Source organism: Pinus tabuliformis, chromosome 9, assembly GCF_031772625.1.
Source record: "Pinus tabuliformis cultivar Carrire ecotype Pingquan chromosome 9, CPIR1, whole genome shotgun sequence".
NCBI lineage: Eukaryota > Viridiplantae > Streptophyta > Pinopsida > Pinales > Pinaceae > Pinus > Pinus tabuliformis.
Genome location: NC_142307.1, coordinates 1,921,847,591 through 1,921,865,163, shown reverse-complemented (window position 1 = coordinate 1,921,865,163; position 17,573 = coordinate 1,921,847,591). Strand labels below are relative to the sequence as shown.

Below are 17,573 nucleotides of genomic sequence, written 5' to 3'. Positions count from 1 at the left end.
ATTATGCAATCGTAGTGTTCATCATACAATGTTACGTTGTAGCTATACGGTATTGTTACACTTTATTTTTGATTTTATGCAGGAAATGTTTCTCATGTTGAGCAGTGCTCTATCCTACAGGTTCTGATGTGAATCAATAAATCTACATTTTGAATACAAAATAGAAATGTGTTTTCTAGTCTAGGATGGTGATTCCAAGGGTGGTAATCTGTCTATGATTCATTGTATATTTAATATTTTATTGTCATTAAAATAAGTATTATATTTATTCTTAATATGCCATGAAATTCTAATATTTCTAGTAGAAATGGTACTTCTATTATGTATGTTATGATAATTTAAGTCACAGATGGAGGCTGGAGCCTGGAAATCAATCTAATATTTTCTCTTAATATTTCCAAAAAAGTAAAGAGGTTCTCAAAATTGTGTTCTTGAAAGTATCTCATATGGTTGACTATCTCCAAATTAGGTGACATATTGATCTTAAGTTATATTCTCTTTTCTTGAAGTCATAATTTATGGGACTCACTCTGCTCTTGTGTTTACAGGTTCTGCTTATGGGTGCAAATCATGATCAGTTGAAGAAAGTTAAACATGTTCAATATGCAGGGTTTGCAACTTACCATTTAGCCCTTGAGACATGTTTCCTTGCAAATGAAGGTTCCACCTTGCCTAAACTTCCCTTGAAATCACCAATAACTGTTGCATTTCCAGACAAACAATTAAGTTTAGATAGATCTATTTCTATGATACCCAATTCTGTTGTTCCTATTCCAAAACAAAACCAGTCAAGAGAAATGCAAAACCTGAAAATGTATAAGACAATGTCAATTGTCTCTACCTTAGCAGATGACCCTATGATTGATAACAATAAGGGAGAGTCCAAACCACCTCTTACTAGTGGAGGGATGGGGCCACCTATATCACATGTTACTAGTAAATCTAGTGTTGATGGAACTAGTCTTGTTTAAACATAAATTGTTTTTAAGAGATCCTCCATAGGAAATACACGTGCTCAAGTTACAGGGGTATAGTGCGATATATATCCATCTGGAAAGATACCTTCCTTGCCAACTACTCCTTCAGCCGATTTATTTGGATTGTCATCTTCAATAAAGGCATATCCAAGTGAAATTATATCTCATGTGGGTCCAGGTTCATATGGGGAAGGCACATCATATTTGGAACTTCGAGATAAGGAATGAAAAAATTGAGATTTGGAAAATGGTTTCATTGTTTCTCTTTCATCCAAGGTTAATCTTAATTATCAAATAACAACAAAGGAGCTATTTGGGAAGGTGGCATGGGTGAATCAAGGTGTTAGGTTCCTATACCAATAGGTGTCATATTTCATGATTGACTGTGGAAATGCCAAATATGATCATCCTTTCCATGCTGCAAAGGTTCCATATTTTCAGAAAATCAAAAAAAAAAAATTTAAAAAATGTAAAGAGGGTATGCCCTAAAAGAAAAATCAAAGGGCAAGAAGAATGAATTGGTCAAGAAAGAAAGAAAATGAACCCCAAAGAGAAGACCAGGAAAGTGTGCTAGTCAAAATGCCACTACTGTCCTATTTTTGCAAAGAATTTCAAATCATGCAACCAGTGACTTCTGTCACATTTGATGGATGGTCCAATAGCTCAATCTTGGCTAGTCCATATTTAAATTTCTTGTTTTAGCATTAGAAAATAAGGTCTATTCAAATAGTTCAAAACACTCTTGCTATCAGGGCCCTTCGAATTTCTGACGCTGATCATCTGAATGAAGAAAAGAAGCATTTAGTCTCAACCTTTAAGGGTATAGGCTACAAAGAAAATGAGATTAAAAGAGCAATTCAAAAAGCCGAGAAAAAGATGTTATCTCATGAACCCAAGGCCCGAGATCAACTGGAGGGTGGTAGGGTTTTTCTACCTTACATTCATGGAGTTACAGATAAGATTGCAAAAATCCTAAGAAGGAAAAACATAAGAACGCAATTCTCAGCACCTGGAACTATTAGACAAGGTATGAGATCTGTCAAGGATAATATTGATAGACATCAACTTAAAGGGGTCTATAAAATTGATTGCTCATGTGGGAGAAGCTACATTGGTGAAACAGGTCGTTCCCTGCAGACCAGACTCAAGGAACATGGAGCTGATATTAAGAATGAAAGGTCTCGTACTTCCGCCCTGGCAGAACACTCCTCAAAAACTAAGCACCATGTCTGCTTGGAAAGCGCCTCTATTATTGCTAGGGAAGAGCATCACCATAGGCGAAAGATCAGAGAAGCTCTTGAAATTATCAAACACCCACATAATCTCAACAGAGACAATGGTATGGAGATTAGTGGAAGCTAGCTTCCCCTAATCAGAGAAATTAACTCCCTTTATTAATATTAGTATAATAATTATAATAATAATAACAATTAGTCAATTACATTATTAATTTTGACATTAACCTTTATCATTAATTAATTAATTAATTACCCATATTAATTACGTTATTCCTAATATTAAAATATCTATTTTAATATAATAATAATTATTATTAATATTTATTCATTTAAATAGTTTAACTAATATTATCCCATAATCTCCCAAAATATCAAAAATTTATTGGTAATTATTCTATTTAAAATAAAAATAACATTATTCTAACTCATATGGTATATATAAACTAAATAATAAATATTAAATATTATATTCAATATTCTAGGATTAATATTATCAATATTATATATTAATACAATAATCTAGGATTAATTTGATCAATTCCAATTATGATTATTAATATTATTAATACTAATTATTATTAATTATTATATTAATAAATAATAATTATTAATATCAATAAAATTGACAATTAACAATAAAATTTCTTTACTAAGCTAGATGGTAACCTATTATAAAAAAAAATAAAAAAAATAAAAAAAAATTCAATAAAAATTATTCGAGCTTATATTTTAATAAAATTCCAAATATTAATTCAATTTTTTAAAATTAATATTTAACATTAATTTTGATCAATATAATATCATGAATTCTAATTATTATTAATTATTATAATTCTTATTATTATTATTACTAATTATTACTTTAATGATAATAATAATTATAATTACAATTATTATTAATAATAAATTATTATAAATATTTATGATCAATCATTTACTATAAATATTAAATATTAATTCAATTTTCTAAGATTAATACTTTTTAACATTAACTATGATAATTATAATATCATTAATACTAATAATTATTATTAATTATTATAATACTAATTATTTTTATTATTAATTAGCATATTAATAATAATTAATAATAGAATTAATATTAATAATAACTATCATATTAAATATTAAGTTACTAAAAAATAAATAAATAAAATTTAATTAATCTGAGACTGCCGACATCTCATCTAAAATTATTTTTCAAAAATTGAAAGCCGACATTCATCTCTCTTTTCTCCTCATTACTATTTAATCCCGCCAATAGGCTCTTCTTCTATCAAGCATTCAAGTTGTCCTGATGATGGATCCCGGTTGGGATTTGAAACGTTGGCAGAAAATGGTTCTTACTGTGGATTCTCCGGTAACTAAGTTAAAAGTAATAAACCACAGAGGTATTAAATCCAGTTCAAGCTTGGTAGACAAACAACTAGGTAGAGAAGCAAAGGGTCTCAACAGCTAAATCTGAGCCCTTGGAAGAAATAAGGGTAGACTTAGATAGGAGGGCAGCTAAAAGAAAACAAAAGAGAAAGGGTTTGCTAGTTCAAATGCACCCAATCAAAAGGAAGAAAAAATGTTAGGTGTATTAGGCTGGGTAGGCAGGTGGATGTTGTAGAAGCAGGTTGGTGATCAATTTTGTCTTGTTAGATATGATCTATCTCAAGGATATCACAAATACCATGGCAAGGTGATTGGAGTTAAAGTGGAGCATGACTAATTTCCCCTCTCATTTCCTCAAGAACACTTACTAACATCCCCTCAAGGACATTGGGAACTACTCAATGGCCCTAGTTCATCTCATTTTATAGGAATTACTAAGTGAAATTTTGTGTTTACCTAGTCAAAACAAGCCACATTTCTTGTGTAAAAATAATCATTCCATTTCACTTTCATTTTTCTAAGAACCTAAGTTTTTACCTTATAAACTTAGTGTTTTCTATTCACAAAACCATATTAACATCCTAACTATATTGTATAGCTCCCATATAATACTTCTCTGCCCCTATTACACATAAAAAACTATATAAAAAACCCCAAAATACTTAAATATCCCCGCCCTGGCAATTATAGCCATAACCATGTTATTTTGGGAATTATTGGTTCAACTGGGACCATGTAATAACCCCTCCGCACACATAAAAAAGGGATTTGTTTAACATTTGGTTAAACAAATAACCAAAGCCGCCCGCATAAACCATATAAAACCCAGTAACCAAAGGTTTTATGCCCCGCAAAACCATATAAATGTTAATATATCGGGCGGGCCCCGTGCCGTACCCCACCGCCAACTTACCCCTCCGTCAACCGTCGGATCCGATCCCCCAGATCGGACGGCTCTCATCAATATCGGAGGCGCCCCGATGACCGGACGATAGTGCGTGATAAAAAGCGGTTTTCTCGCCGTACTGTGGGACGCGTGTCGCTCCCACAGTTTATCGCATCCGTTTGGTCCAAAACCGCTGCCGTACATAAAGCAGTGCGCTGAAACCATAAATCGCTCCCGCTTACCGCTGCTGACGTCGTCCACCACGTCAGCACCCACGTCGTCCACCACGTCAACACCCACGTCAGCACCCACGTCAGCATTCCGCATCACCATTCTGTCCGCCGTGTCTGTCACATCATCGCCAAGTCACCTTCCGTACTCCCCGCTACCCGACAAAGATGACGTCATGTTGATGTCACCCGACTAAAGTGCGCCAATAACCTGCCAAAATCAAAATTTTTGTTAAAAAGTCGTTTTAACGACGTTTTTTTCCATTTCTCTTTGTTTTTCTTGCGCAAGCTTTGCATGGTTTACGACGTCCAAATCGACATTTTCTTTGCACAGTCCGCCACCCAGAGGAATTCAATCCATAGCTCGGCCCCTTAGCTCACTCTTCAACCTACATTTCGCACCAGGCGCCCATAGAACAGGTATTTACCCGTAATTCGCTTTAAAAACCTTGTTTTTCCGAGTTTCTCTATTAAAATCACCCGAAGAATTAAAATTCGAGTTAAAATGCGCTCCTGCCTACAAATCTCTGCATTATAAATCACTATCTTACCCCATTTTTCCAAAGAAAACCTGCGAATTCTGTTCTCCTCTGCAAATTGCCCATTAAGCTAAAATTCAAGCCCATTTCCGCCGGCAAAATCTCCAAAAATGCCCAAATATTGAGTTAAATTTGTCAAATCACTTGCAATAAGAGCATCATTTCCACTGTTTTATCCAGCTTCCCAAATTTAAACTCCGCAGACTTTGTCTTTTCTATGAATTTTACCCAGTGAGGCCATTTCTATATAAAACTCAGTTTGCAAATTTCCTGAGAAAAACCCTAGTGCCAGTACTCTGTTTTCTGTTGTTACACAGACCCAAATTCCAATTATAAACACAGACAGTGAAGCATGGAAGCTCCAGTGGCCTTGAATGTTGCCCCCTTGAATGCACCACATAAGGAATTGGAATGGATACCCCTTGCTGACAGGGACTTCCAAATTAAGGATATGATGGGTTACAAATCTCACCTGCAAGCCTTTTGTGAAATTAGAAATAGCTACAGAAGCAACATTGATGTCTTGGGAATTTGGGAATCCAACATGCCTATCTATTACCTCCCTTCAGTAAATGTGCTCCCTGATTTCATCTATTTATGCTGTGCAAATTATGAACCCACACAAAGAGTAGTTATGGCTCCATCTGGGACTATACTCTTCAATATTACTCCTCAATCCATAAATGAGATGCTGAACTTTAAGCCCACTCAGCCTCTGGCTCCTCTCACCATGAAATCCTTGCTTGACCAAGCTGCCAAACTGCCCAGCTCAGAGATTACCAGAATAGCTCAATTATTCATGAGACCAGAAAGCCAGCCCAGGCATCCACCTCCTTTTAATCAAGTCTGGTTTAATGACGCTGGCATACTCATTACTGATATGATTTCCTACATTCTGGGTTTCAAAACTAGTGAGCATATTGATGAAATTGTTTTAGCATTGAATTCCATATTCACTCCAGGACAGCCCCCTGCTGTCAAATATGATTATTCCACCTTCATAGTAAATAAAATCCATAATCAATTCATGAACTTGGAGAGAGAAAGAGTGTTCAAATATGCATCCTACATATATCATTTGCTGCTGTACTATCAACCTGATAGTTTCCAAATTCCTCTTAAAAAATTGGACCTCAAAGGAGAAAGGAGGTCTGTAATTTTCTGGACCTCAGTATTCCATGAGGTCCACAACTCCCCTTATACATATTGTGAGTTCATTGACCTGTTCATATATCCAGCCACTTCTTTGTTGATAACAACTCCTCCTTCCAAGCTCTCTGCTGAAATGTAGAAAATTTTACATCTCTCAAAGGAATACAGTATTGGTGACTGGTATTTTTACCAAAATCACACAGTGATTAGGATTTATGGCTGTGAGTTAACTCCCTACAAGCTGCCAAAGTATGTCCCTATGAGACTCTTTCCCTGGAATACTTCCGGCAATTTAGCAGTTCATATTTGACTCATTTCAATGGTGCCAGGAAACATGCACAGTTCAAGATAAGACATCAATTGGGCCATTTTATCTTCAATAAAAGGGAAGAAGCCTGGGAGGAAGTAGATAAGATATTAAGAGATCAACTTATGCTGAAACAAAGTTTTCATTGGTCACCATATGACCCTGAACATTTCATAAGTTTTAGAAGAGTAAAAAACAAGCTTACAGGATATGTGCACCACAAAATCCATGAAATTGAACAATATGCTAATCAATAGGAATGGGTAGAAGGCACACTAGTTGAAGAGCTTACTGAAGAAGAGAAATTAGAAAAAGCAATGAAAGAGCTTGAAAAAACGCTTGACCTGGACTCTTTTGGATAGGTCACTTTCACATTGCCTCAACACATTGGAGCGGGCACATCATCCGCCACAACTTCACAACAACTTGCCCAAGAGAGTGCTCCACCTGCAGGGACATCCAAAGGCAAAGAAATACAGCATTCAGAACAGCAAGATATAATGGCAGACCAGCCAGATACAACAAAGGAGAAAAGTCAAGGGCAAGGTCCTTCAACACAAACAAAGGTACCTGAAATCCCTGTGTTACAGACTCCTCTCAATGAGGAAAGAGCCAAGAAAAGAGACAGACCAGAAGACACACCTTTTGGTGGATCAGTAGAACAGCAAGGGGCAAAGAGGCAAAGGTTGAATCCTTACTCTGAAGAGGAACTGGCGGAAGAAACAGCAGGCAACCTAAGGGGTGATGAAACAACCGAACAACAGATTCCTCCAATTTTGGAAACATCAACTAGCTCATATCAGCGAGAGCAAGAGAGGCAGCATGGTGTGGAGGTTACATCCACCAGGCAACAGAGCACGCAAGGCTCGGATATCAAGAAAGCCTTTACTAAAATAAAGGCTAGAAATGACCCAATAAGGATCCAACTCTATAATCAATTGCTGAGAACAACCCCCACAAATCAACGAAGGCTAATGGCAGCCTATGATATTCAAGAAGGGAAAATGACCCTTAGTCACTTCAGGCCCACAATACAGCAGCCACAGTCAGCTGCTGATTATATCAGGACCAATCTGGAAGTCCTCTCTAGAGACATCCACCCAATGGACCAGATTGAAATACATAAACAAACCAGAGAAATGGTGTACTCCACCTTGGCAGACAAAGCATTATTAGCTCACAGACTGCAAAATTCACTACATAATACTGCTGCCCAATTAGAATTGGAAAAGGCTTCTTCTTTGGCCAAGGATAATGTAATCAAATCCTTGGAGGAAATTATCATTGAGCTGGGACATGATCCCAAGGATCCCAAGGGCATACAGGCCTTAATAAAGAAGAAAGAAGAAGATATTGCAACCCTCAGAAAGCAATTGAAGCTGCCAATTACAATGCACCCTCAAACCACAGAAGTTGCACAGCAGAAAGAAGAGGAGGACGTGGTGAGTTTTCTAATGAGGATGAATGAGAGACTGGCAGAAACAGAGAAGGCATTGGAGATAGCATTACAAGGAAAACAAGGAGAATTGGCCTCCCAGCCACCAGAAATAGCTCCAATAAGCACAAAAACTCCTGCTACAACTACTGCAGCAATCCCTCCCTCTGTCCCAGCACCAACAGTAGGTACCTCAGCTTCAGCAACAACAGCAGTACCAGATACCAACCTGAGCATGGAAGAAATGATGAAGGAAATAAAATCTTTAGAACTCCAAATGGCAGAGCTAAAAGAAGCCAAAGAAAAACTAGCCAAGATAGAGTTGAGCTATGATAAATAAAAAATAACTGTGGCTGAGAAAACAAGAGAAGTAAAGGCCTTGGAAAATAAGGTAAAATCCTTAGAGAAGGACCTTACTCTTCACAAAACTCTAGCATAAATCAAAACAATTTTGTGGACTAAAATTGGCCAGTCCATCACTGATCAATGGACATCAATACAAACTATCCATGACCAGATTGAATTGATAGAGATAGCTCGAGTTGAGACTCAAAAGGTGTTAGAAAATTATATATTACGGAGCAATGGAACACATAAAATATTGCAGAAATATAAACACAGAAAACGCACAAAACAAGAGAGACACAGATATACGTGGTTCACCCAGTTTGGGCTACGTCCACCCTGAACAGCCAGTCCTTCCTTTCTATTATCCAGCAAAATGAAGAGACACAACCTACAACAAATCCGCTGTAATATCCTCTGTTTTCTCTCACAGTCTCACCTCTCTGTTTCTCGCTCACAGAATACACATCTATATCTCAGCCTCCAATACAATGCCCTCATACAAAGAGAGGGGTTGCCTTCTAGGGCAAAAAACCCTAAACTAAACATAAGTTCTACCGTCAGATCATCTGCCTAATGAACGACTCAGATTGACTAGAAATTACTATACTTTTACAAGGCAATTTTACATTTGTTTTTAGCTTCAGGGGCGCTGCCCTTGAGCCCCCCCGCACCCCCCCGCGTGGAGGGGTATGCAAACTTCCTGGGGTATACATCCGGCTGAAACAAAGACCTCTGAACAATCATGCTCCACACACAACAAAAGGCCAGAGTACTATTAGCAAACAAGCCCGAACAGGCCACTAGACTAATTCATTTTTTGAATACTCATACCAGAGAGCAGCTAGCAGCTCTAGATATTCAGGACAGAACAGGCACTATTTTTACAGTAAAAAAGGTGCTGACCATGAGGAATTTTGTACAGAATCTGGAAAGAAAGTGCCAAGAAATGCAGACAAAAATAAATGCCTTTAGAGAAAAGTTTGCAGTATTGCAGAGCAAAGGGTTACCCAGCTTATTGACCAGCAATCAGAGACTATTGACACATGAACAGTATGTTCACAGGGTAAATACCTATGTTACCAATCAAATTACAGCATCATCAAGAATTTCAGAAGACATGGTATCTCCCTCTGGACAGAGCTTATACGACAAATTAGAAAATTTGTTCTACATTGAACATGAGATGACACATCATTTTGAAGTCCAGCCCAATTACTACAGGTATACTGAAGCTGATGAAACATTAATAAAACTACAAAGACACCAGTTGCCAACAGACCAATGGTGGCAGGGCATGTTGGAGGTTTTACCAAGGTAGTGTTGGCGCTAATTATTTTTTGATTATCTGCATTTAATCAAATTTAATGCGCGTGCCACACATCATAAATATGAAGACAACAAGGAAGGAGTTCACGCCAAAACGCATTAAAGGGAAATCCGGCACAGATGGAAGGGTCAGGACAGCAACGCAGGAACACGGGATGAAGAGACAGCTACCTGCCGACTGGCTGAATCAAAAAGTCAAATATATCAGACCACCTAAGACAGCCAGCACAACGCAAGTTACTCCTACATTGATTACGCTCTGTTTTCAAGATCATTTATTGCCTTTGAAGAAGTAGATGGATGAAGTTAATGCTTGATATTTTCTCTATGAAATATTTTGTAACTCTTTTTTATAAATACCTACTCAATATATATATTATTGTTGGCTGGTCAATATCATTCTGGACCTGCGCTGTAAATTTTGAGAACTCTTCTGAAATAAAGATTGCTGGAATGCTTTGCTGGTGAATTTGCTGGTTATGGGATTAATGGCAAAGGAATATGTTGCATAATTCTCGTGTTACCTCATGGATCAATAAGTCTTCTTTACTCTTGTTTTACTGTATCTGTGTTTTATATACCATCTAAATATCATGTTCTAAATTGCAGGAAAAAAGAATAACCCAAAATTTACTTTGCTGTACTCTGTGTTCAATTCCTGTCATTTTTTATGTTTTCTACAGGACTAGCATAGGCAGGAATTCTTGACTGCTCCTGTCTCCCTGGTTCTTGCACCCTGAATACAATTAGGGAATTCTTAACTACTCCTTGATAGTATTTACTCATCTTCCCTCTGTTAGCATAATGAAAGATTCTTAATTGCCTTTCATTCCCTGACTTCACTTCATCTTATTCCAGCTTGAAATTTGTTTTGTGTCTAACTATCTTTCTCTGTAGTTTCTCCTTTTGACTAAGAAACCATACCCAGTAATTCATTCTCACTGACTCCATTAACCCAATGGTCTCAACTTCTTTTAGTTTGCAGCCATGTTCTATTGAATGTCACCTTCCAAACACCAAACAAATATTTGTGCTTCATAACTAGCCTAACATATAGCAAAACAAAGCTAAATCACAAACAGAGAGCCCTCTCTGGTTGCAGATTGGCTAGAATTTTTAGCTAAAAGACTGGTTAGTGGTTACCTCGGCCATATCCCCTCCTTAGAATTTTCCTAGGGGACAACCTGAGTGATAACATCATTGGCGACTCCACTGGGGACTGAATGACTGTGCTTATTACTGCTGTCTATTTTCTAAAGCTACAGATGGAGCCTGAAGTTAGCCAGGTAGCCTTTGAAACTGTTTTTGTTGTGCATTTACAGGAGTAAATAAAAGCTGCTTCAGTCAATCTCCAGTCTAGCATTAGGATTTATACAGTTGTCTCAAAAATTTGATCAGTTTCCTCTTATTTTCAAAAGATCTTTAGGAAAATCCAAAACTTTTACAATTCATATTTTCCTAGAAAAATATTGTCAAAAACAGTGTCCTTTGAGCATTTCCAGAAAATACCAAAAAATTGATTTAGAAGCTGGCTCCAAAGAAGAAAGTGTGTTATACTAGATCAAACCCAGATCCCAATCCTCCAACTATTTTTGAAAACCCTAACTTGATCTCTAAAAATCTTAAAAGACAAGAAGGTCTAGAGAATTTTGCTGGTATAAACCTTGATATATTGCAGCAAAACCTTGCTAAATTTGAGCTTACTCTCGGAAAACCAGCAGTCCTTTCTACTATTGGTACACATTCTTCCAGTTCACCGTCATCACTTCAAAGCACCTCTTCCACCCCTCCATTCACTCCATTTATCTAAGCTGTTATCCCTGTGCTACGAATGTCCCATTCATACCTGTAAATATGGCAAACTGTTATGCTCCTTTGCAGTTGCCTGCAAATCCAGGGGCTATGCCTCAGGATTATCAGAGTAAAATCACATACTTTGATGGTACTGGCTCCTACACAGCCCAACAACATACTAAGAAAATGATGGACTACTTTGAGAACTATGAAATTGATGACAATGATGTCAGAATGAAAATTTTTGTCCAAAGCTTAACCGGTGATGTAAGGACTTGGTTTAGGGCACTTGGTGCAAACACAATTGCTGATTCAGATTCCCTATACCAAACCTTTGTGAATATATGGGAAAAGAAGAAGGACCCACTACATATCCTATCAGAGTATGATAGTTTGAAAAGAGGCCCACAAGAAACTGTCCAAAATTATTGTGTTAGATTCAATAATGTGTACAATGCTATCCCTCAAAACCTTAGACGTCCACCTGACTTAGCCTTAATCAAATTCCCTGATGGATTTGACTCTGACATGGCATATCAGCTGAGGGAAAGAGCTCCTGCCAGCTTAGAAGACATGCAGAGCATAGCTGTTAGCATAGAAGCCAATCTAACCTCTAAAAGAGCCCGAGCTAGAGCTGAAAGAAGGACTACCTTCAAAGAAGAGCCTTCTACATTTGAACAAAAACTAGATGCAATCATCAAAGGCATGGATAGACTGGGTGATAGAGTGGAAACTATTGAGAGAAAATCTTCATGGGAGGGTCAACCAAGTAACAATGTTAGAAATCCAAACTTCAGAAAAAATCAAAATCCTAACACCGGGAAGCCTGGCCCTGATCAGAATATCAGACCTCCATTTCAAGAGAACTATGCCGAAGCCTCAACCTCTAGTGAGCCAACAAAGGACACCCAAATCAACCTAATGGGTTTAAACAGTGAACAACAAATCTTTCTAAACCAAGATGACCAAGAGGCTCATAATTTCAAACAATTTCAAACCAAGTCTGGAGAATCATTTGATTTCAGAGAAGGGTATGATGCAGTGGTGTATGAGGTCCATAAACAATATAAATTGAGAAGCAGAACGACAGATGTGCCTGAACCTAGCAAACTAAAAGATACCAAGCAGCCTAAGAAAGCAAAGGATAAAGCTGCCCTTACGGAGTTTCCTGCTAAAACAGACCTCAATCCAAAAGAACCCACAGTTGAGGACATATCAGACTTACAACCCTCAAACAATCAATCGTCCACCTCCTTTCCTCCAAAATAAAAGGTAAACAACCCTCCTGAAAATAATTTTAAAACATATCCAGTTTCAAACAGCAATTCTGGTAGACAGGAGATCACTGAAAACACAGTAGAAAAAGAAAACCTTGTTGCCCGGAATACAAAGATTCAGCTGGAAAAACCTTTCAACCTAGAAACAGAAATAGGCAAGTTAAAAATAGCCATTCCATTGTCTGAATTGGCTAAACATGAGGTTTATAAGGAACAAATCAGTAGGTCACTTCAAATATCAGAGAATAGAGATGCAGTCAATGTTTTAGATGACCAACCAGAGCTAATTTTTGGCCCTGAGGTAAATGGTAAAACAATAGATGGAGGAGTTCCTCCATTCTATATAAGCTTAAACATTCATGACAAAGTGCTACATAATGCAATGTTTGATTCGGGAGCTTCACATAATTTGATGCCGAAATCTGTGATGGAAAGATTGGACCTAGATATCACAAGGCCATACAAAGACTTATTCTCATTTGATTCTAGCCAGGTCAGGTGTCTGGGTCTGATCAAAGATTTGTTTGTATCTCTAGTACAGTACCCTGCCAAAAATATTTTGATGGATGCAGTGGTGGCTGATATCCCACCAAAGTATGGAATGCTTTTGTCTAGATCTTGGGGTGCAAAACTCCAAGGATCTTTGCAGCTAGATATGTCCTATGCCACCATTTCAGTCTTTGGCCAGCCAAAGAGATTATACCGGGAAACATTGATGAAATATGTGGTCAGCAGTCAAGAGAAACCCCAAAACTTCCCCATTTATTCCATGCATTCTGATATGGATTCATTCATCTTATACAATGCTGAAAGGTGTCCCAAAACTGATGTCAAACTCCTAGAATCAGCACAAGTAAAAAACATAAATGAACAATCTAGTGCTCAAGATCAACAAATTGTTGAAGTGATTGAAGCAAAAAACAAGCAAGCCAAACCATATGAGTTACAAAATCCAAATCTGCCCACTGAGCAAGTTTCCAAAACTCCTAAGGCTAGTGGTAATCAAGAAATCTTATGGTACTTAAGAGTTTGATTGGTCAGTGAACAAATTAGGAGCAGGGGCAGAGATTTGGATACACAATATGCAAAATGACCATGCTTAAGGACATGCATATAGGTTCAATTTCAGATGTACAAACAATATGGCCGAATATGAGGCCCTTTTGCTGGGACTTAAACTGATTAGAAGTCTAGGGGCAACCAAGGTTTCAATTCTAGGGGACTTAGATTTGATTATCCAACAGATAAAGGGAAACTTTGTTACAAACGATCTTAGGCTAAGAGCTTACAGAGAGGCAGCCATTTAAATACTCAACACCTTCATAGAATTTCAGCTCACTAAAATTCCAAGAAACCAAAACTTACATGCTCATAGTTTGGCAACTTTTACCAGCACGTGCAAGCTGCCATTCGAGCCCAACCACCACTTCACTGTTGAACTCAAACACAAACCTGCTATCCCAGATAATGTCAAAAATTGGCAAGTGTTTGAAAATGACACACAAATCAATAATTTCTTGAATTTGAAAGAAGAATTCTCAAGGAAAAACATAGACACAAGCATCATTTGTGATCGACAGCAGATAGACAAAATTGAGAAAAATATATCAGCTGAAACAACAAACCACATTTTACACCCAACAATATTTACTACTAAAGATCTACAAGAGCTGAAACAAATGGACCTTGATGAAATTGCTGAGGCAGAATCTGAAGTAATTGAGCTGAAAGATAACTTTTTGCCCACAGGCTTGACTCCTTTGGAGGATATTTTTGATTCAAATGATATGCCAAGAAAACCAAAAATGCAACCTTTAAACGCAGAAATTGAGGACTGCAATATAGGAACTGCACAGAATCCTAAGATGGTAAAATTATCCAAAGCCTTGCCTCCCAACCAAAAACTGAAATACATTGAGTTGTTTAAAGAGTTTCAGGATGTCTTTGCATGGAGCTATGAGGACCTCAAGTCCTATGATACTTCGGTCATCCAACACACAATACCTTTAAAAGAAAATCAAAAGCCTTTTAAACAAAAGCTGAGAAGGGTTAATCCAGTCCTCCTTCCTCTCATTGAAAAGGAAGTCAAAAGAATGTACCAAGCTGGAATAATTGCACCTATTATATTTTCAGAGTGGATTTCAAATCTAGTGCCCACTAGGAAGAAAATGGGATAAATAAGACTGTGTTGACTTAAGAAATCTGAATAAAGTTTCTCTCAAAGACCATTACCCCTTGCCCAAGATGGATCACATTTTACAAAGGGTAGTAGGAGCCTCTAGGATCTCACTGTTAGATGGATTCTCAGGATTCAATCAGATCTTAGTTCACCCGGATGATCAAGATAAAACTGCCTTTACAACACCTTGGGGAACCTTCAAATATGTAAAATGCCTTTCGGACTTAAAAATGCAGGGGCCACATTTCAACGAGCAATGGACATAGCCTTTGCAAAAGAGATTCATGATTTTTTAGTCATATATCTCGATGACCTCACTGCTTTTTCCAAATCAGATCAAGAACATTTAGAACATTTAAGACAAGTGTTCCTAATTTGCAGAAAATATGGCATATCTTTGAACCCAAAGAAATCATTGTTTGGCCTAGAAGAAGGCAAACTCCTAGGTCACATAATTTCAAAAGATGGCATTAGAATTGACCCAGACAGAATACAAGCTATCCTCCAAGTGCCTCACCCAAGGAACATCAAAGAATTGCAAGATTTCCTAGGAAAGATCAATTTCCTAAGAAGATTCATTCCCAACTTGGCCGAACTAATAAGACTGTTGAATAACATGTTGAAGAAAGATTCTAAAGTCAAATGGACAATAGAAGCTAAACAAGCCTTTGAGGAAATCAAAATAGCTTTGACTAAAACACCTGTCCTCACAAGCCCCAAGTTTGATAGAGATTTTATAATCTTTTCCTTTGCATCTGAGCATACTATTGCTGTTGTCCTATTACAAAAAGATGACCAAGGATGTGAGAAGCCCATTGCTTTTTTCAGCAAAGCACTTAGAGATGCACCACTTAAATATCAAATCATGGAGAAACAAGCTTATGCCCTTGTAAAGGCCATCAAGGATTTCAGAGTTTATATCTTGTACTCTCATGTGATAGCTTATGTCCCAAATGCCGTGGTCAAAGACATTCTGACTCAAGAAGGAATTGAAGGTAAGAGGGGCAAATGGATAGCCAACATTTTGGAATATGACATTGAAATCAAACCAACAAAACTAATAAAAGGACAAGGATTAGCTAAGTTGATGACTGAAACCAATTTTAAAGCCCTTGACATCAATGAACTGGATAACGAGCAGGAGATGGTGACTCCACAGATCAATCAAGCCTTCTTACAATCACCTTGGTATGCTGATATAATTTATGTATTGTTAAACCTGCAAGCTCCTCCAAGGTTATCCAAAACTAAAAGGAGATTCTTGAAAATGAAAGCTTCAAAGTTTTGTATTGTAGACAATGCTTTATTTTGTAAAAATCATGAAGGTATTTTGCTGAATTGGCTAACACAGGATGACATTGACAAAGTACTCAAGGAATTTCATGCAGGGGACTGTGGTGGACATTTATATTGGAAGTCAACAGCTGATAAAATCTTAAGAGCCGGGTTTTATTGGCCCTCCCTGTTTGCTGATATGAAAAAAATTTTAGTTTCTTGCCACAAATGTCAAATCTTTGAAGGCAAGAGAAAGATGTTACCTTTACCTATAAAGCCCATTTCCACTGAAAGACCATTTCAACAATGGGGTTTAGATTTCATTGGAGAAATTCACCCTTCCTCCTCTGGCCAACACAAGTGGATTTTAATTGCCACAAACTACTTCACCAAGTGGATAGAGGCCATCCCTTGTAGGCAAGCCAATGACTCAATCATCATGCAATTCTTAGAAACCAATATCCTATCTAGATTTGGCTGTCCGGAAAAGATTATAACAGACAATGCTGCTGCCTTTAAATCCAAAAGAATGATCAATTTTTGTCACAAATACCATATTACCTTGGGCCACTCCACAGCCTATTACCCTCAAGGTAATGGTCTAGCTGAATCATCCAATAAAAGCTTGATCAACATCATAAAGAAAGTATTGGAGGAAAATAAGAAGAATTGGCACAAAAAGCTTGTTAATGCACTTTGGGCATACAGGTTATCTACAAAGAGATCTATTGGAACAAGTCCATATGAGTTGGTTTATGGCATGGAGGCTATGTTCCCTTCATCCTTGGGAATCCCTGTGATCAAATTGCTGCAAGAAATACAAGCAGAACCCAATGATATTCAAAGAAGAATCAATCAAACTATTCACTTGCAGCAGACTAGAGAGGAAGTGTATCAGAGAACTCAGGTTCTGCAAGACAGACTCAAGAAGATTTTTGACAAAAGGACAAAAGCAGAGGATTTATTCATAGGAGACAAAGTGCTGAAGTGGGATTCTAGGAGGGAAGACAAAGGAAAACATGGCAAATTTGATTTCCTATGGAAAGGCCCTTTTGTCATTCAGGCTGTACAAGGAAATAACACCTATTTTTTGAGAACTTTGGATGGTACAGAAGCAGAGGAACGGCCAATCAATGGTCGGATGCTCAAGCATTATTTCGATCCTCTTTGTTAACATGTTAGGACTGTGTTTTGTACATAATAAATATCTATTTTCAGCAGTTTATTACAGCA

General features: G+C 37.4%; 1 pseudogene; it reads left to right on the top strand.

Moving 5' to 3' along the window:
• The first annotated feature begins 557 nt into the window (after nucleotides 1-557).
• LOC149156622 (1-phosphatidylinositol-3-phosphate 5-kinase FAB1B-like) overlaps nucleotides 558-17,573 on the top strand; it is a 33,902-nt pseudogene continuing 16,886 nt past the window's right edge.